The sequence below is a fragment of the Rhincodon typus genome, chromosome 4, assembly GCF_021869965.1.
Source record: "Rhincodon typus isolate 14 chromosome 4, sRhiTyp1.1, whole genome shotgun sequence".
NCBI lineage: Eukaryota > Metazoa > Chordata > Chondrichthyes > Orectolobiformes > Rhincodontidae > Rhincodon > Rhincodon typus.
In genome coordinates, this window is record NC_063335.1 from 65,544,894 (window position 1) to 65,565,660 (window position 20,767).

Sequence of the window (20,767 nt, forward strand, 5' to 3'; positions counted from 1 at the left end):
TAATGAGCTCCAAACCAAGAAGATTAATCAGATTCATGGCATGTTTAGGACAGTGGGTAGAATATCCTCTCCAACTGTCTTCCAATGGAAGGAGTGGTATTAGGTTTATTAGTTCATGTTTCAAAAGGTTTATATTGTTTTATTGCAACTAATATGATAAACTAATGGTATTTCAGAAGTACACAAAGAAGTTTGAAACAATATGAATGCTGTATTCTTATTGACTAGAATTATTTAGGTGCTTGGAGATCAATTCACATGATGTTGTTTCCTTGATGTCTGCTAATTTAAGCATGCATATTGATGTTTCATTTTAGTTCAGTTCAGATCATTCTATGAGATTGCATTGATGAAATTATGATTTTGGATTGTGTCATTCCTTCTTCAATAATTATTGCAATGTTTTCCTATTGTTAATTTTATCTCCTAGTCTTGCAGATGGTGCATATATAATTTATTCTACAATGTATAGTAGCTAAATTTGCCAATGACACCGTGACAGACAGGAAAGTAAGTTGCCAAGAGGAGGTAGAGAGTCTATAGGTTAAGTGAGGAAGGAAGCATTTTGGCAAAAACAATAGAATATGAAGAATATAAAATAGTCTATTTTGGCAGAAAGAATAATAAAACAGTATGTTATTTAAATGAGGAGAGACTGCAGGACTTGTAGGAACATCTAACATCAACTTCCATTTGTAGATGAGAGTTCTAAAATCCACCACCCTTTGCTAGATCAGTTTTAGGTTTAAATTTGAGATTGATAATTTTTTGTTAAGCAAAGGTACTGAGAGATATGGGCTAAAGGCAAGTATGTGGAGTTAGACCACATATCAGCCATTATCTCACTAAATGACAGAACAGGCCAGACAGCTGAATGGCCTAATCCTGTTCCTATGCTCCAAGGTGCGTCCTAACATCTCTCCTGAATGGTCTGACCCTAATTTTTAGATTATGCCCTCTGGTTCGAGAATCTGCAATTAATAGTTTATCTTTATCTACCCTGGCTTTCCCTGTTAACATCTTGAAGGCTTTGATCAGATCACCAGTTAAAATTCTACATTCTAAAGAATACAAACCTAATTTGTATAACCTCTCGGACCAAGGCCAATATATCCCTCCTAAGGTGTGGTGCCCAGATCTGCTCACAGTACTCCAAGTGGTGTCTAACCAGAGTTTTGCATAGCTGCAGTATAACTTATTTGTCTTTATACTCCAGTCCTCTAGATATAAAGGCCAGCATTCCATGAGCTTTCTTGATTCTTTTCTGCATCTGTTTGTGGCATTTTATAGATCTATGCACCTGAAATTCTAAGTCTGTTTGTATCCATTGTATTTAACTTCATACCAGGTAGAAAATCCCCTGATATATTTTTTTTGGTCCAAAAGGGATAACACCATACTTTCTGACATTGATATCCATCTGCCACAATTTTACCCATTCACCTAATCTGTCAATATCCCTTTCTAATTTTATGCTGTCATCTACATTTTCCACAATCCCTTCTAACTTTGTATCATCAGCAATGACTTTCAGTGCCATTTTCCAAGTTGTCAATAAATAATTTGGAAGTTGAGGCACAAACATAGGTCCACCAAACATCATTAGTCATATCCTGTAATCTTGAGTACCTACCCATTATTCCTACTTTCTGTCAATCGAATTCTTGGCCATGTCACTAATTTGCCATTAATTCCTTGGGCCTCTACCTAAGTTAACAGTCTTTTACGTGGAGATAGCAAGAACTGCAGATGCTGGATTCAGAGACAACACAGTGTGGAACTGGAGGAACACAGTGGGCCAGGCAGCATCAGAGGAACAGGAAAGTTGACATTTCGGGTCGGGACTCTCCTCCATCAACTGCTCTGATGCTGCCTGGCCTGCTGTGTTGCTCCAGCTCCACACTGTGTAGTCTCTTATGTGGGATTTTATCAAATGTTTTCGAGAAGTCCAGGTAAACAACATTCCCCTTACCCAACATCCATTACCTTGGTCATCTCTTCGAGATGTTCAATGAGGTTTATCAGGCATGAGCTCCCATCACGAATCTATGTTGGCTCTCACTGATTTACTGAAAATTTTCAAGGTATTCACTTACCCTGTCTTTGATTACAGACTCCAACAATTTCCCCACCACAGATGTTAGGCTAACTGATCTGTAATTCCCTGGTTTTCCTCTTTCACCCTTCTTAAGAAGCAAAGTGATAGCAATTTTTTGAACCAGAGGGATGACTCCTCAATCTAGGGGACTTTTTAAGATTATAGGTTGGGCGTCTGCAATGTGCTCCCCTACTTCCTTTGATACCCTTGGATGGAAACCATCCTGTCCTAGGGATTTGTCTATCTTTAATTCCATTGATCTCCTTATTGTCGAAGTTTTACCTGCATTAATGTTATATAGCCTCTGTCCCCCTTACACTGTTAATTTCCTCTGGACTCCAGCAAGCTATCCTCCTTTTCTACTATAAATACTGAGGCAAAGTAATTATTGAACAGGTCTGCCATTTCCCCATAGATGTTCACAATATCTCCACTTTCATTCTTTAGTGTCCAAAATTGTTCCTGACCACCCACTTTCCCCTAATGTAACTATAACATTTCTTATCGATTTTGATGTCCGTTGTAAGTTTTGTTTCAGAATCACTTTTACTAGATCTTATAATCTGATTTGTGACCCTTCAATAGTCTTTGTATCTTTCCTGTTCAGCATGATATATGCTGGTTTTTGCATTTTTGTAGGCCCTTTCTTTTAGTTTTCTGTTGTCCCGTATTTCTTTAGTTATCAATGACTTTTTTCCTGTGAAGTGGAGCATTTTCTGAAGAAGAGTCCAGACCCAAAACATCAGCTTTCCTGCTCCTCTGATGCTGCCTGGCCTGCTGTGTTCATCCAGCTCCACAACTTGTTATCTCAACTCCAGCATCGGCAGTTCCTACTATCTCTGTTTTTTTCAGAGCTTTTTTACAGTGTGGAATTCTCTTTCACAGAAGTTATTGGAAGCTGTGTTTTTGTACTTACGCAAGGATTAGTTCAATTTTTGAAAGAAATATGAGGCAGGGGTTATGGGTTGCAAAGACGAAGTGAAGACCAAATCAGATCAGCCAAGATCTTATTGAATGGTGGAGCAGGCTTAAGGCTAAGTAGCCTACGTACTGCTCCTACATTCCTGTGTTCGGTTATGTTTCGTCAGGTGCCAGGTAATTTATCCTGCTCTCTGTTGGAAAGGTTTTCCTGGAATTCAAAACATGGAAACCCCTTTTCATATTCACCTCATGCAAAAACACTTCCACTTCATCAGCCAACAAAGAGGAATTGAATACTTTGTCATTCCATCAATTGATGTGCATTCCTTTTCTTGCATTCATATTGGTCTTACCATCCCTTAATTTTTCCCTGTCTCCTTGGTAAATTTTGAGGAGGCTTCCAGATATTTAAGTCAATTTCAGCATTAATAACACTCAAGCTTTATCACAGACTCATTGTAGAATCCCAATAGTGTGGAAGCAGGCCATTCGGCCCATTGAGATCACACCGACCCTCTGAAAAGCATCCCACCTGGACCCACCCCATCCCTGTAACCCTGCATTTCCCATAGCTAATCCATCTGGCCTGCAAATCCCTGGACACTATGTGCAATTTAACATGGCCAATACATATAAACTGCACATTTTCGGACTGTGGGAGGAATCCAGAGAACCCAGAGGAAACCCACGCAGAACCGATACAGTGTGTAAACTCCACACAGTTGCTGGAGAGTGGAATAAAACTGAGACCCCTGGTTCTGTGAGGCAGCAGTGCCAACCGCTGAGCCACCGTGACGCCCTTTATGTTCCACCATACAAAATTATTTGGCTTTCAGTGGTTGAACAGCTTGTCGTTATTTCATGTAACTTCATTAAGGTCTATTTTTTTTCCCCCTTCTTATCTTCTTTTTGATGGACTTTTACTGGTTTCTAAAATACTCCCAGACCTCAGGTTTTCTTTTGTTACATTCTAATTCTTTAATGTCAATCTAACAGTACCCTTAACTTCTTTAGTAAGATATGGATGGATGTTTTTTTTAATCAGTTTATTTAATGGAAAGTATTTTGTTGAACATCTTGAATCATTTCTTTAAATTTTTAATACATTTTGGCTATTGCTTTCACGGATCTTCTTTTTCCAAAAACACCTTTCCAAATAAAAAATGTTTTCAAGCTGTTCTTTGTTGAATTCTTAGCATGTTCTCATTTTAATATTGCTGATCCATGTGAAACATACTATGGAATCATTTACGTCACATTGGAGAGAGATGTTACTTTGGCCTATGTAAAACTAATCATTAATTTACTTTTTTGATGCATTTACAAAATAATTGGGCTTCTTAAAGACCAATCTATCATCATCTACCACTACACTTACAAACACGTATAATTCTTTCTTTCAGTGTAATTTGCTAAGAATGATGATTAAAATCAACGCTAAACATTTCAGACAATACGTGCTGAAGAGATCTTGCTCTCACAAGCACCAGCATGTTCTAAAGCCTGTCAGTACTGAAAAATAGATGTATGATCACGTCAATGCCATTATGAAGAGGTATAAAAAGTGAGACGACTGGGTGGGTGTGTTTCTTTTATTCTCATACAAGACAGCAGCACAATGGCTCAGTGGTTAGCACTGCTACTTCACATCGCCAGGAATCTAGGTTTGATTCCAGCTTCAGGTGACTGTTTTTACGGAGTTTGCACATGTTCCCCATGTCTGTGTGGGTTTCTTCAGGGTGTTCCCGTTTCGTCCCACCGTCCAAAGGGGTGCAGGTTAGATGAATGAACCACAGTAAATGCAGTGTTACAGGGATGGGGTAGAGTGATGGGTCTGAGTGCATGCTCTTCAGATAGTCTGTGTGGACTTGATGGACCAAATGGCCTGCTCCCACACTGTAGGGTTTCTATTCTATCCTAAGAGGCAATTGTATTTTGGTGGTGCAGAAACGCAATAACATATTCATAAGTTGTTGAAGACTGTTAAAAGAAATTTTTTAGCTGTGGCTCATTTGATAGCATCCATACATTTGAATCAGAAGGTTGTATGTTCATGTCCTGCTCCCAATACTTGGGTAAAAAAGTGGAGACTTTATTGAGGAAGTGCTGCATTGTTTCAGGTGTACTTTTTTTTTGGCAAAGCTACGTGGAAACCCCGCCTGATCTCTCAGGTAGATTAAAAAAATGCCAGAATTTATTCCAAAGAGGAGGTAAGGAGTCCTTAGTAATATGTGTCAATCACCAGTATCATGAGTTGTCCTCACATTTTTTTTTGTGGGATCACGCTTTATGCAACTTGTTATATGTGTTTGCTTTATTGTAACAGTGACTGCCCCATGAATTTGGTAAGGAGGTAAGGCATGGAATGTTTGAGGTTCACAGATCATTGAAGGTGACAGGACAGGTATTCTCAGCTTTATTAAAAGGGGTAGAAAGTATAAGAGCAAGGAAGTGATGTTAAATATAAGATACTTGTGTAAGATACTTATTACACCTCCAATGAATTATTGTGTACAATTAGTGGCCACTATTATAGGAATGATATAAATGCATCAGAGAGAATTCAGAAGCAATTTAGCAGAATGGTTCCCAGAAAGAGAAATTTCAGTTATGAGGATAGATTTAAGAAGTTGGGACTGTACTCCTTGGAGAGTAGAAGCATGAGAGGTTTTCAAAATCATTGGAGGTTGGATAGAGTAAACAGGGAGAAGCTGTCCCACTCATAAAAGGGCATAGATTTAAAGTAATGTGCAAACAAAGCAAGGGTGATATGGGAAGAAATGGTTTTGCACAATTTGTAGTTAATGTATAGAATGCATTGATTGAAAATGCAGTGGAGGCAGGTTCATTTGAGGCATTCAAGAGGGCAGTAGATGATTATTTGGTCAGAAATAGTGTACAGGGATATGGGGAAAATGCAAGAGATCGGCACTAGGTCATCAAACCAGTGTAAGCATAATGGACTGAATGGACTCCTTCTACACTGTAACAATTCTGTAATTGTATGAGCATTAGGCCATCTTCACAATAGATTCCTATCTCCTCCTCTTTTGTTTCCCAGTGGTTAGTGCATGCTTACAATGACAACGTGTCTGGTAACGGCAGACAGATAGTTAAGTTGTTTAGTGAGCTACTCGGTGGTCTTTTCATGAAAGGTCTACAAACTTATTCCTGCCGTTTGAGCCTCCCATTGTGTCCACACCCCAACAAATCAGACGAGGTAGCTACACCATAAGAGGTTGATACTGCATTGCTAATGATTGAGATTTAATTGACACCACCAGAGAATGGCATGGCATCTTTGCATGGCACAGCCTTGCCGAGTGTGGAATTTGTGGACGTGTATTTCTATGAACTTTGTGATGTATCGACCCCTGCCTTGATACTGATAAAGGATGGTGGATAGTGCTTGGCCATGAGCAGCACTTAGTTTAGTCACAAAGTGAGGCTGTTGGTTTCCCTGTGTCCTGATTGGATGTGCATTTGGAAATAGTCCATTAATTGACTACTCTCCTTAAAATAAGCTGGCAAGTACCTTCTGAAATGGCTTATTGTCAGAAATGACCCTGAAAATGGGGTCCCAAAGCCCATGGGAATATTCAATCCTATATTTAAAATGTAATCAATTGATTGTAGGTACAAAAACCGAAATTGCTGGAAAAACTCAGCAGGTCAGGCAGCATCAGTAGAGAGAAATCAGAGCTAATCATTCAGGTCCAGCGACCCTTCTTCAGAATAATGCTGTTCTGCTGAGTTTTTCCAGCAATTTTGGTTTTTGTTTCCGATTTCCAGCATCCGCAGTTCTTTCAGTTTTTTTTTTGTTTATTGATTGTAGGTGCTTTGGGATGACTTGAGTCATGAAAGAAGGCATACAATACAGGTCTCTATTTTTTATGATCTGATATCCAAAATATATTTCACAAATGTGGCTTTAAATATGTTCTTCAATGTACCATATTTAAATTGAATGTGGTTCAGTATCAAAGACAGAGTTATTCTTGTAACAAATGTCAGCTGACAAACGTGAAAAGAACTGATAACTAGCTGAAGAAGTACTGAATAACAAGGAAAATTGTGCAAAGACTCAACAGATCGGGTAGCACCTTGGAGAGGGAAAGGTAGACCTAAAATCTCCACAGATGCTACCTGACTTGCTGAGGATATTTTCAGTATTTTGCTTTGCTATCAAAAAGATGGTGAATTACAAAAAAATCTTAGAACTGTAAATCAACCTGCAAATAAAATTTGAATGCCTTATTGACATGAGCATTTGCCTCCTCAGTATATAGACTTGGCAAATAGAGACTGTAGTGATACAAGTATGCCTGGACAGTGCCTCATCTGGACCTTTAGCCACTGGACTCTCAGGCAATAGCTAATGGGAAGGAAGGGTGAGAAGTTTATCCAGCAAAAGAATGGGAAATATGAACAAATCTTCCAAGTACTGATGACTGAGTGAAGAGGAAACACTTGGCAATTTCAAGTAGTGTGCAGAATAGCGAGTGGCATGTGTCAGAGTCAAGGGAGAATGGGGCAAGTTTAACTCATGACTGTTTACTTCCTCTTAAGCCTGAGGGAGTGGGGTATTGTTTGGTTTGCCGTTCTCCCTTTTTACTCCCATTCCTAACTGAGGTAGGCTGAGGGGTTTTCCCAAATCCTGGTTTTTGCACACCAATAAACCCACAGCAAAATAGTTGTAGATTAAATAAAAGATTGGTTTATTAACTAAATATGGAGAATTTCTTTGCTACGCCATTCTCTCACGCACACACACACACACACACACACACACACAAGCATTTAGGAAATTCAGGAAGACAAGACAGGAGAGCTTATAAATGAAAAGCTTTGCAAAATTCAGGGGTATTAAAAATTAGTTGTAATTTCTTAGAGGGCAGGATGCAATAATAGATTCTCCAGTGAGCTGGGCCCATGAAAGTGTAGGCATCTTTCCAGCCAGCAACCTGGAGAGATCAGGGTCCAAGGCAAGCTAACAATTCAGCCTGGAGCCTTGCTCTCCCTCTAAAGGAGAAAGAGCAACTGACTTAGAATCCCAGATTTGTATACTTAAACATTTCAATTGTTTCTGATTTCAGTCATGTGACAATGACAATCATTTCAAATGCTGAAGGCCCATCTCATTTAAGAGTCCACCAAGACCATTTTTTACAGAAATTAATTCAAGCACATAAATTGGGAAGAAAATGTAGTTCTCTTTAGGATTTCTCTTCATTCATTCTGTCAGCAAATGTGAGAATGGCCCGAGTTAGCAATATAATCTGGAAATCAAGTGAATACACTGCATGGAATTAAATTAATTTTAAGTGTGTTGGTTCTCTGTAATCTCCCTTTCAGTCTTTTGCCTACCCATTATTCTGTATCACTGAATAGAAAACAGAAGAGAAACAGAAGAGTTCATGGAAGTGGGAGGGCTGAGAGGGGAAATGGTCTCACTAGATGTTGCAAGAGAACACACGCTTAAGTTATTATTGACTTTCTTGTCTTTATAAGTCCCAGATGTGCAAAACTTGTTTTAGTTACACAACTAAACAAAGAGCAAAAGGCAGAGTAACACAGCAGAAATCTGTCAGCTCATGTAGAGTACAGGGAACAGTAATTATACAAGGAACGTCAATTCATTAGGACTTTGTATTGTATTCCTCAAACTAACTGAGGTAGTTGGCAAACTTAAGCGCTGAAGTCATTTCTTTGTGTAGTTTGCAGTTGAATGCCAATACTAGCTCATAATACTTTGCTTTAATTTAAGTCACAAACCAGCCAATAATGCAAGTGACATTGTTTGGTGCCAAGTTCATATTCCATCACACAAAATAGGACATACATTACCCAAAGTGAATAGCCACTTTTTGTTTTACATTGTTACCTTCTGAACTTCAAGCACCGTGTTGTATGGAAATGTTATCCTGGGATGCTGTTCAAAGTTTTAATTTTTTTAGCTAATCTTATCTGTCACTTTAATGACCAGTGTTCAGTCACTCTCTTGAGGGAGACTGGTCTTAGTGTAACATTAATAACATGTATTATTACATCAGCTTTAAAATAGGAAATAATTACAAGGGCTAGTGGAGAGGTAGACACTCATCATCATTATACAGGCATCGGCTGACCTCAGATCCATGGATTATCTTGCTAAAGGGCAACATACGGATGAGAAACAGGAATGGCTCAAGATAACAATATAGGGGACAAAAAAAGAGAATGCAATCCTGAAGGTGAACTGCCTATAATTGGATGCCTATCTCTGGAACCAAGCAAATGAAACAAACAACATTCAAGACTTTAGAGCTATAATTGACAATGTTGGTGGTTGCAGAGAACTGCGTGTAACATAAGATTTGAACCCACAGAAGGCCCAAAAATCATGAAGTGAGGATTACTTATTCTGATTGCATCAGGTCAATATAAACAGGAGGAGAAAGATAAATAAGGAAATATTGACACTATATACATGGGTTGATCATTTCATTTATCTGAGGAATTCTTTTTTCTCCCTGCCCTCCCTTCCCATCAGCCCTCTCTCCACCAAAGACACTCTTTTCCAGCAAGATTTTGTTTATCTGCCCCAGATGTCTTCTTTCAGCATCAATATCAGTTTATGCCCCAAAGAATTGCTCAGCTCCCCTTGCTCAATGTCTTCCATCATTGTCGCCATCAGCTGCTGGAGGTCCTGTTACTTAAGGATGACAAAAATGATTAAAATATCAAAGTGATGATTACAGATATGTTTAATGTTGGTCTAGGATCGTTAGGTATTGAGGGAAAGGTGAAAGTGAAGGATTCATACAGGATTGTTTTCAGTAAGAGAGTAGAACAAAGATACCTAAAGTAACAACATTTTCAAGGATTTTGAAAATGATAGAGCCAGAGATGGGGCAGTAGTCAATGAAGCAAATAAGTCATTTTCTTTTTGAGAAGGGAGGTTTTGGCAGCACTTGTAAACATACAGAGACAGTGCCTTATGAACAGGAATAGGTTATAGTATCACTGGGGGACAGGCATAGATTCGAATATTTGAGGTTGCCACTGATTGCCAACAATATGGCGCTGTCATTGTCTCAGTGATTTCTCCATGTTATCCGAAGATCAGATATAACAGCAGAAAAGAGCTTATTTTTTCTCTACCTGGTTCTCTTTAAGAGAAATTTGCATTTCGCAAAGTAGGTGGTTTTATTATTTCCTATGCACATTATAAATTGTGCAAGCAAACTTCCACTACATGTTGCTAGCATGTGAAGATCCCAACTAGAAATATATAGTTGGAAAATTATTCCAAAAATGTGCTCGCATGTATGAGACACAGTTTCAAAAGCTTTTGTTATAAGCTGTGTTTTAGTATGTGTTGAATTGCTAAATACTTGCAATAATTTATTTTCTGGCTGAGAGAAATTAATTTTGTGAGCAAGCTAAATGAAAAATACTTGAAGAACTATTATAACCTTGGAATGAAATAAACAGTAGCTTGAGTCCCCGTGACATCAATTTCCATTTTCATTTCTGAGGAGAATTACATGCAACATCTTCACTCATGTATTTAATGTGGTGTTGCTTGTGTTGTTGGATGCGACTAGCTGTGATATCCGTTGTCTTCCTTGGACGCAGCAACACCAGATATTGTCCTCAACTGCAAAGTTAATCAGGACTCCTCTTTTGCTCCTTCAACAAAATGTCTCACCCCAATATAAAAACAGAAAATGCTGCAAAAACTCAGCAAGTCCGGCAACAACTGAAAAAGAGTTAGTGTTTTAAGTCCAATAACAAAGTATCATTCCCTGTGTCTTCATGTGCCTGTTTAACTAGATTTCCTATTTCTCCTTCTCTTTTACTCAGTCCCAAAGGGATTCCTCCCTACTTTTACTTTACAAACTCAGAGGGGCAAATCTGGGCTATGTACGATAGTGCAGTTAATGAGAATAAAAAACAGAGATAAAAAAATGTGTTGTGAAACACTATCGCCTATCACAAAATCACAATCTATTCCAGTGTCTTTCTCGCAAACACTGTATATAAAGATAGAAAAAAGGAGCAACAGTGGGCCACTCAGCCTAATGAGCCCGTTGCAGCCTTCAGTATGATCATGGCTGATCCTTTATCTCAATACGGTATTCTTGCTCTCTCCCCGTACTATTTGAGGCTTTTAGTGCCTATGCATTTCTTTATTAAGTATATTCTATGACTTGACCCCACAGCCTTGTGAGGTTGAGAATTTGACAGGCTCAGCATGCTCTGATTGAAGAAATTTCCCCTCATCCCAGTCCTAAATGGCCTACACGTTATGTTGAGACAATGATCTCTTTCTCAAACATCCCCTCTCTCAAGCAGGGAGAGCATCATCCCTGCATTGTTAGACCAGTCCTGTCAGAATTTTATGCATTTCAATGAGATCCTCCCTCATTCTTCTGTGTCCCAATACATACAAGTCAGAAGTCACATGACACCTGTTGGACGATAACCTGATGTTGTGTGACTTATGACTTTGCCCACCCCAGTCCAACACTGGCACCTCCACATCATGGCTACCAGTAAGTAAAGGCCTCCTCAACTCAGTCTCTCCTCAGAAGCCAATCTTGCCATTTCAGGAATCAGTATGGTGAACTTTTGCTACATTCCGTCTAGAGCAAGCATATCCTTTCCTAGGTAAAGGAATCAAAACAATGCACAATACATCAGGTTTTGTCTCACCAAAGCCCTATGCAATTGCAAATGTGGTAAGACATCCTTCCTCCTATACTCGAATCCTCTTGCAATGAAGGTCAACACATCATTTACCTGTCTAACTACTTACTGTACCTATATGCTTCCTTTCGATGATTGATGTAACCAAGACTCTTTGCAAATCAACTTTCTCAATCAATCACCATTTAAAAATACTCTGCCATTCTGTTTTACCTACAGAAGTGGATAACTTCACAATTATCCACATTATACTGTATCTGCTATGTATTTGCCCACTCACTTAACTTGTCTAAATTTGAAGCCTCTTTACATCCTCCTCACCACTCACAATCCCACCTAGATTTGTATTCTCATTAAACTTGGAAAAAATGACATTGGACTTCCTCAACAAAGTATTGATATACATTGTACCAGCTTGTAACACCATGTACCACCTTGTAATATCTTCAAATGGGCCTCTGAGGGAACCTAATCTCACTATTTTTTGCTTTTATTTTCCTCTCAAGTTCCTCTCTATTCATTCATACAACAAGACGACTCCTTTCTTCTCCTTCTCCCTCCTAAACAACATCTTTTATTTATCTAACCCACCCCACTTTCTAATCTCTCCTGGGTTATTGGCTGCCGCGTTCCTAAAATTTGAAATATTGAAAGTTTATTCATCAGTGCTTGTGTATAGGTTATTGTAGGTTATCTGAAAAAGAAAGCACGTCACTTTGTAAAGCTATGTTGTAGCTTTTGGCAATCACTGTTTTAGAAATGACTGTAGTCAGTTGGTATCTAAATATAAATGACATTCTTTTGTTTGCTATTATTATGGAGTACATTCATTTTAAGTTGGTAAAATGGACTAATTTCATTGTTAATGTGGTGGTCAGGGGTCAGTCATATTGAGTTAATTGAATGATTAATTGAGTTTTTATGTTAATACCCCTATAAGTAACTTGTACATTATCGTTTTGTTAGCATTGGAGATTCATAGAATTTATTCTTTATTCATTCACGGGATGAGAGCATTGCTGGCTAGGCCTGTATTTATTGCCCACCCCTAATTGCCCAGAGGGCAGTTATGAGTCAACCACATTGCTGTGTGTCTGGAGTCACATGTAGGCCAGACCCCCCAGGTAAGGATGGCAGTTTCCTTTCCTAAAGGACATTAGAATCCAAATAGCCTGGATCACAAATAACTGCTATTGCTGATACATATTTTGCATACATATGTTTATTTTCAATGACTGCAAATGATAGTAGTGCTCATAAGATGTTAACAAAACAGCTACTGTAAATGTGGTTTTCTATTGGAACAAATAAGGGTGATATGTATTATACTTGTATTTTACAGAATATTTTGTTACCAGTGTAAATATAAGGCCCACTAAGGTCCATTTTAATATTATTTGAACTACATAATCAAAACTTGTTTTCAAATTTTTTTAGTTGTGGATGCCACATTTGTTTATAATGAATACTCATGCATCATACTACACAAACCATTGCAATCCTCATCGTAAAGCGGTTGTTTAGATTTTATTTTTTTAGCAAGTGTGCAATGAGACTGAAGTGGACTTTGGTCTTTTTGTGGCATCACCCATTAATACACTGTAACAATATAAAAAGATGTTTATGTTTCAAAACAGCTGTACTCTTCCCTTTTGAGCTTTTCGTACCAGTTGGCCTCATAATTTTCAAAAGGCAATCTGTGCTCCTCCTTGTTCTCTAAAATCAAACACAATTACTTTGAAACTGCCCATGGCATGCTACTCACTAGGGTTTTAAAAATATTTTTACTATAGGGTAATGGCAGTTTTCAATTTACCTCAGCTGTGCACCAAACGTACCATAAATCAATGGCTGCACAATATATGTTCATGGGGAGACACAAAGCATGTGTTTAAAAAATACAAAATATCAGGAATAAGTAGTAAGGATATTTAAATCAGAAGGAAAACATGGAAAAATTAAGATAAACACAGAAATCTGTGTACAACACCTTTTCTGATGAAGGGTCTAGGCCCGAAACGTCAGCCTTTCTGCTCCTATGATGCTGCTTAGCCTGCTGTGTTCATCCAGCTCTGCGCCTTGTTGTCTCGGATTCTCCAGCATCTGCAGTTCCTGCTATCACTGTACAATTGTTGACTGGTTACAATATGTAGAGAGATACCTTGGCCTATTGTGTCCACACTGGCTGTCTATAACCATTACCTTGCTCCAATCCCTCTCCCTGTAAGCTTGCTGATTTTTTTTTATCTCCAGTTGCTTATGCAATTCCTTTTTAAAAGTCACAACTGAATCTATCTCCAGAACCTTCTCAGGTAGTGCATTACAGATCATAGCCACTCACTGCACAAAAATATATTTTTCCTTGTCAGCTTTGATACTTTTGTCAATCACCTTAAATCAGTGTCCTTTGGTTCTTGACTCCTGCACTAATGGGAAGAGTTTCTCCCTATTTAGTCTATCTAGACTTCTCATGATTTTGACCATGTCTATCAAATCTCCCTCAAACTTCTGAAAGAGAAACACTACCAGATTCCCTAGACTGTCCTCTTAACTGAAGTCCCTCATTCCTGGAAAACTTGTTAATATGTCTGCACCCCGTCCAAAAGCTTCATATCTTTACTAAGTGTGGTGTCCAGCATTTTTATTTTACATGTTCTTTCATTGGATATAGGCATTGCTGGTTATGCCAGTATTTGTTGCCCATCCCTAATTGCACTTGAAATGGTGATGGTGGTGAGCTGCCTTCTTGAACTGCTGCATTCCATTTGATGAAATGACTCCCATTGTGTCTTAGAAAGGGAGTTCCAGGACAATCTTTGTAGCTGTCTCAAACTCTTTCTTGGATTTTGAGCAGATGGCCCTTGTTAGTACCTAGCCACCACAATGAAAATCCAAAGATTCAGGCAGTTTCTCACAATTTGGGTTTATAGAGTTGAGAATTTTTTTGATATGAATCCTGCCATCACAGGAATCAGTCTGGTCAACCTTCATTGCACTCCTTTCATGGCCAGTACATCCTTCCTCAGATAATGAGACCAAAACTGCATGCACAATTCCAGGTCTCACCAAAGCCACGTACAATTGCAGCAAGATATCCCTGCTCCTGTACTTGAGTCCTCTTGCTATGTAGGCCAACATACCATTGGCTTCTTTGCTGCATGCTGCACCTGCATGCTTACTTCCATTGACTGGTGTGCAAGGACATCCAGGTATCAATGCAGCTGCCTTTTCCAAATCTATCACTTGTGTTTGCTACCAACATAGATAACCTTACATTTGTCCAGATTATATTTAATTTAACATGAATTTGCCACTCACTTGGGGGAGATGATTACCTGCTGGAATTATTGCTGGACTGTTAACCCAGAGACCCAGATAATATTCTGAGGACCCAGGTTCAAATCCCACCACAGCAGATGGTGGAATTTGAATTCAATAAATATCTGGAATTAAAGAGTCTAATATTGACCATGAATCCATTGTTGATTGTTGGAAAAACCCATCCAGTTCACTCATGTCATTTAGGGAAGAAAACTGCCATCGTTACCTCGTTTGGCCTACATATGACTCCAAACCCACAGCAATATGTTTGACTCTTATGAGCAATTAGGGATGGGCAATAAATGCTACCTGGCCAGCGATGCCCTCATTTTGTGAATGAATAAAAAAAAACTCTACTTGTCTAAATGACACTGAAGCATCTCTACATCCTCCTTCCAGTTCAGCCTCTCAACCAGCTTTGTGTCATCTACAAACAAGGAGATATTACAATTAGTTCCTCATCTAACTAACTGGTGTCCAAGTACTGACTCCTGCAGTACCCCATGAATCACTGGCTGCCTCTCAGAAAATAATCCATTTTGTCCTACTTTGCTTCCTGTCTGTGTTTTTTAAAGGTTCATCATAACTTCCAAGATTTTGTACTCTATGCCTCAATAAGAGAAGCAATGTGCATTAAACACAGGGACTGATTTTCATTTTGAGTAGGCTGAGCAATTATTTCACTTATCCAAAATTTCTAGTGAGAGGCCAGCAATAATATGACATCTATGCTTTCTTGACGTTTTATGAGTGTGACACAAGTACTGAACTGGTCTTAAGTGCTACTGACTGGGGATTGGAATGATTTGCTGTAAGGTAACTGTAAATCCAATGACCCTCTTGCATGAATGGTTTGGTAGCTCTTTGAAGAATTTTTGTACTCTTCCTGGTCAGACAAAAGTCAGTATAAAAATAGAAATTGGGATGGTTTTTGTGAGGACCGCTAGTTAGGCTGCTCTTAATTGAGTACCAAAGGAGAGAGAGTATATGGTGTTTACATTTTCCATTAGCACCAGAAAATTGTGTCAAGGTGCAACGTGCATTTGCTAGATTGCTTTTAAGTGATTAAAAATGAAATGTAATGTTAGAAAGTGAAACAAGAGATGTATCACTGCTATGGTCTGCATGAACATGGATTGCACAAAATGCTGCTACTTCTTGTGATATAAAAGTTCAAGAAGCCACATTGCTTTATGAATGTCAAGATACTGGTACAGTGCTAACAAAACAGCCTGGATGACCTCCAGTGCTTTTGCGGGTATGGGTCAGGAAGGTAGACAAAATGTATCAATGGAATAAAGGGGAGATTATCATTGTTAATGGCAACTGCCCCAGGCACCCTGACATCACTGGCCTCAAGAACATCAAGCTGATGTCCTTGCCTCCCAACACCATTGCCAAGTTCCAGCCAGTGGTTTGGAGGTAATTTGGTGGCGCTTTACTGAAGACAGCTGATCTCTCAAGTTATCAAGACCATCGATGAGCAGCATGAGGAAAGCATGGAAGTTGATGATGAAAGTCATAACTGCCAACTGTTTCCCACACGTTGGGTTCAAATAGTTTATGACTGAGTAAGAAACAAGAACGAGGAAGAGCAAGATGAGGCCAACGAGTCCATTGGTGAGGCTTTGTTTCACTTGCTTATGAAAGGTAAGTATGAAAATGGCAGCAGAAACAGCCATAGAAAATTATGCTGAGGCAAATGAAACCATATACTGCACAAGGAACTGTCGGATGAGTCAATCATAGATGTTTTGCATTCTTCAAATAAAAAGTTCTAGGAGGCCAAATGACCCTGAAGCGTCGGAAAACTTCAAGCCCACTAACCTAGTTGCTTCTGTAGTTGAAATCACAAAGGCTGTAGGAATGTTCAGAGATTGTATCCTTAAGCTTGAAAGCATCAAAACCATGTTTACTGCATTGATGAATCATCTGAAGCCAACACACAAAGTTAAAAAGGGTTACTAAGGTTTTTTAATCGAATTCACAATGTTTTCCAATGCCTTTTATGGTGCAAAGTCATTCCCTTGTAAAGTATGATCAAATTGAAAATAAAGCCATTTTCAGATATTTACTGGTTTACTTTGTTTTCACGGAGTTTCAGCAATGATTGTCTTCTAGGCAAATTGTGTGACAGAGGGGACTCTCGAGCCACCTTGGAGCTTTGCATAGCCTAGATTTGGGGTTGGGTTCCTTAGGATTTGACTCACTATGATTTCACTCTATTAGGAGAATTGAAGTTCCCCATTATATAACTCTATCATGCTTGCACTCTAATTTCTTTGTAAATATGCTTTTATTTTTTTTCCCTCTAGTCGGCACCCTATAGACTTATACCGGGCAATATAATGTTGTCTTTATTATTTTTTAACTCAAATCAAATGTTAGTGACTGTACACAATTACTGATGTTTAGTGTGTCTTGTGCATGAGAAGCTTAATTCCAGGACTTCTTGCTGTGGTTGAATCCAATGAAATGTCTTGCTGGGCCATTTCAGAGGGTGGCTAAAAGCCAAACAGATTGCTGTGGATCTGGAGGCTATATGGTGGAATGTTTTAAATGTGGTTTCTCCCAAAATAGCTGGACCACTAATAGGTCAGAAAATCAAATGTATAAACAACTGACTGCTCCCTGGCTTCTGGGATCACTGAGTGGATGAGGGTGGGTGAGATCTGTCTTCTCTAATATTCATTCATAGGATATGGGAATTCCTAGCTAGGCCAGCATTTGTTGCCCATCCCTAATTGCCCAGAAGGCAGAATGAATCATATTACTTGAGTCTGGAGTCACATATAAGTTGAATTACACATGGAATATTCCTGCAGCAACCACAAGAATGGAATAGAGATTCAGGAGGGATAATACCCTGGTCTATAATCTTAGGTGCAAGATCCGAGAGACTCCATTCTTCCCAGGGTCAGCCACTCCAACCAAGGAGGCATGGACGGAAGTGGTTGAGGAATTGTAGTCCTTCCAGGCTGCAGATGGTGCACCAAGAAAATGTGGTCTCGTGATGGCAGGAAAAGTGAGTTTTCTAACATTTTCTGCTTCCACGTCCCGCAGTGCAATTTTCCCCAAATTTCTACACATTTTCTAGCTCCACTCATTTCTCTCTGTCTCTCTCTCTCTTTCTCTCTCTCTCTCTCACACACACACACCAGCTCTCTCTCTCTCTCTGAATCTCTCCTATTCTCTTTCTCTAGCTCTCTTGGAACCTTCACTCATACTCATCTATATTTAAGAGCCATTATCCCAAAATATTGGCTTTCGCACCACTCCACAAGAAGTCTTTTGGGAGCCGTGGAACCTGGGGTAGGGGGGGTGGGGGGGCGGAGCGTGTGAACTGACACAAAACAAGCCATGAATAGTCAAAGGATCTGTGCAGTGCAAAGTACTTTGATGGCCACAGGTAATCGTTGTCTGCTGTAGTGGGACGGAAGCCAAGGAGCCAAAGTGCAAGGCTAACATTGGTGGGACACACTGCTTGAAGCAACTATTTTGGTAACATGTGACATTTGACATCAAATTGGAACAGGCCCATTCTTGTAGGCCATCTGTAGTAATCTTTGTGGCCATGTTGGAGCTGCCAAGGGAGTCACTAAGGACTCTGACTCAGAAAGTCGTGCATCTTCACGATAGCCCCTATCACCACCATTTCTGCTTCTCTCAACTCTTTCAAGGCTCATTTGTACTCCTCTGCTAGCCACAAGTAGGAGAACACATTGGCTGCATTTCATAGAGTATCATGGAATCACTACAGAGTGGAAGCAGGCCATTTGGCCCATCAAGTTCACACCAACCCTCCGAAGGACATCCTACCTAGACCCACCCCCCACCCACGTTTTCCCTGTAACCCTGCATTTCCCAAGGTTAACCCATCAACCTGCACATCGCTGGACACTATGGGCAATTTACTATGGCCAATCTGCCTGACCTGCACATCTTTGGATCATGGGAGGAAACTGGAGCATCCGGAGGAAATCCAAGCAGACATGGGAAGAATGTATAAACTCCACACGGTCACCAGAGGGTGAAATCAAACGTGGGACCCTGGCGCTGTGAGGCAGCAGTGCCAACCACTGAGCTACTTTGCAGCCCCTTCTGCCCTATCACTTTGGCAAACTAATCAATAATATTCAAAATTGCCGAAGAAGTGTGGAGGGCATTGGCTCTGCGTCCACTTATTAGCCTGTCACATATGATTATCCATGAGGGTTACTACTTTTCAGTAGAGCTCCATGCCTGAGAGGTTGTTGCATTTATGACATGGACAAACTCCTCCAGCTTTTGATAAGGCTGTCCCATGCCTCAGAAAACTCTGGCACCTCTCACTCCTAGTCCACAAATTTTCACTTCATGTATGGCTTCTGAGGTTCACTATCAAGTGGAGCCTAGCAGAAGCTATCCACTGATGGAGATACTCCATAGTTATCATTGCCTCACTCACCTGATGTTGCTCACTAGTGACAGAATGCTGCTCCATAGGTGTGACTATCTCTGCCGCTGGTGGACATGGTGCGTGACTCAGAAAATAGTGCATCCGTGGAGAAGACCTCAATAATGAAGCACATATGTAAGATTATTTCCAAGCCATTCAAGTATTTCAGAAGTTGACATGATCATTTATGGATGCAATTGCACAACTGAAGATGCTAATCAGATCCAATTTCATGATTACATAATGTTTCACTGGCTCTTTGACATACCCTCATCTTTCCCATTGCAATTTCCTAGTCTGGTACCACTCAGCCTAACTCCAGGATTTCCTTCTCCATTGACACTGGAATTGTCAGTAATGGATGCAGCACACTTAGTTCAACATCTTTCCTGGGAGTTATAACTTCTCATTTCCTGCAATATGTAAAAGAGTTGGAAATAGAAGAGTTGAGCGACATGGTGGCTCAGTAGGTAGCACTGCTGCCTCACAGAGCCAGGGACTCAGTTCAATTCCAGTCTCAGGTGACTGTCTGCCTGAAGTTTGCATGTTCTCCCTGTGTCTGCATGGGTTTCCGCTGGCTACTCTGGTTTACTCCCACAGTCCAAAGATGTGCAGGTCAGGTGGATTGGCTATGTTAAATGTGGGGTTATGGGGATAAGTTAGGGAGCTGAGTCTGAGTGGGATGCTGTTCGGAGGTTTGGTGCAAACTCAAAGGGCTGGATGACCTCTTTCTGCACCATAGGGATTATATGAAATACGTTATGCAGATTATGGTGGCATTTGATGCTCTTCCTTCTGGAACTGGATGTTCAAGGTCATCACTTTGGTCCTGAGCACAAGTGTTTTCTATAAAGTGACATCCATCTATGTGGCTGTAAGTCTTCTGCCTTTCTGCGCAGAGAGCCTGTTCAGGAGGTGAGAGAATCATTATTACGAGATTTGCACGGCATTTACCTTGATCATCATCAAGAGGTATTTGAAGCATCTAGGTTTTGTTCATGACACTGCAACTGTTGACCTCCTCAGCTACCTCCAGCCATGGCTGATTGCTCATTCTAAGAATAAGAAGACCATAAGAAATAAGACAGTCTAGCTGGTCTCCTCATCTTTCTGTCCTCCAGAAACAGATCCTGTGTTGTTCCCTCAGTGCATCTGAGAATAATACCCAGGAGATATTAGTTAATAGCCTTGTACAGCCCTTCCCTGTCTTGCTTGCATTTTCTAGTGAAGCCATTTTCAAACCGAAATAGCAGCAATCTCACTGCAAACGTTGTGAAAGTTGCTGGCAGGCTTTT

General features: G+C 39.8%; 1 protein-coding gene across 1 annotated transcript in view; it reads left to right on the forward strand.

The window, feature by feature from the left end:
• The window catches only part of LOC109919505 (peroxidasin homolog), a 509,465-nt gene that overhangs the window by 319,039 nt on the left and 169,659 nt on the right, over nucleotides 1-20,767 (forward strand). The gene's annotated exons all lie outside the window — the stretch shown is intronic.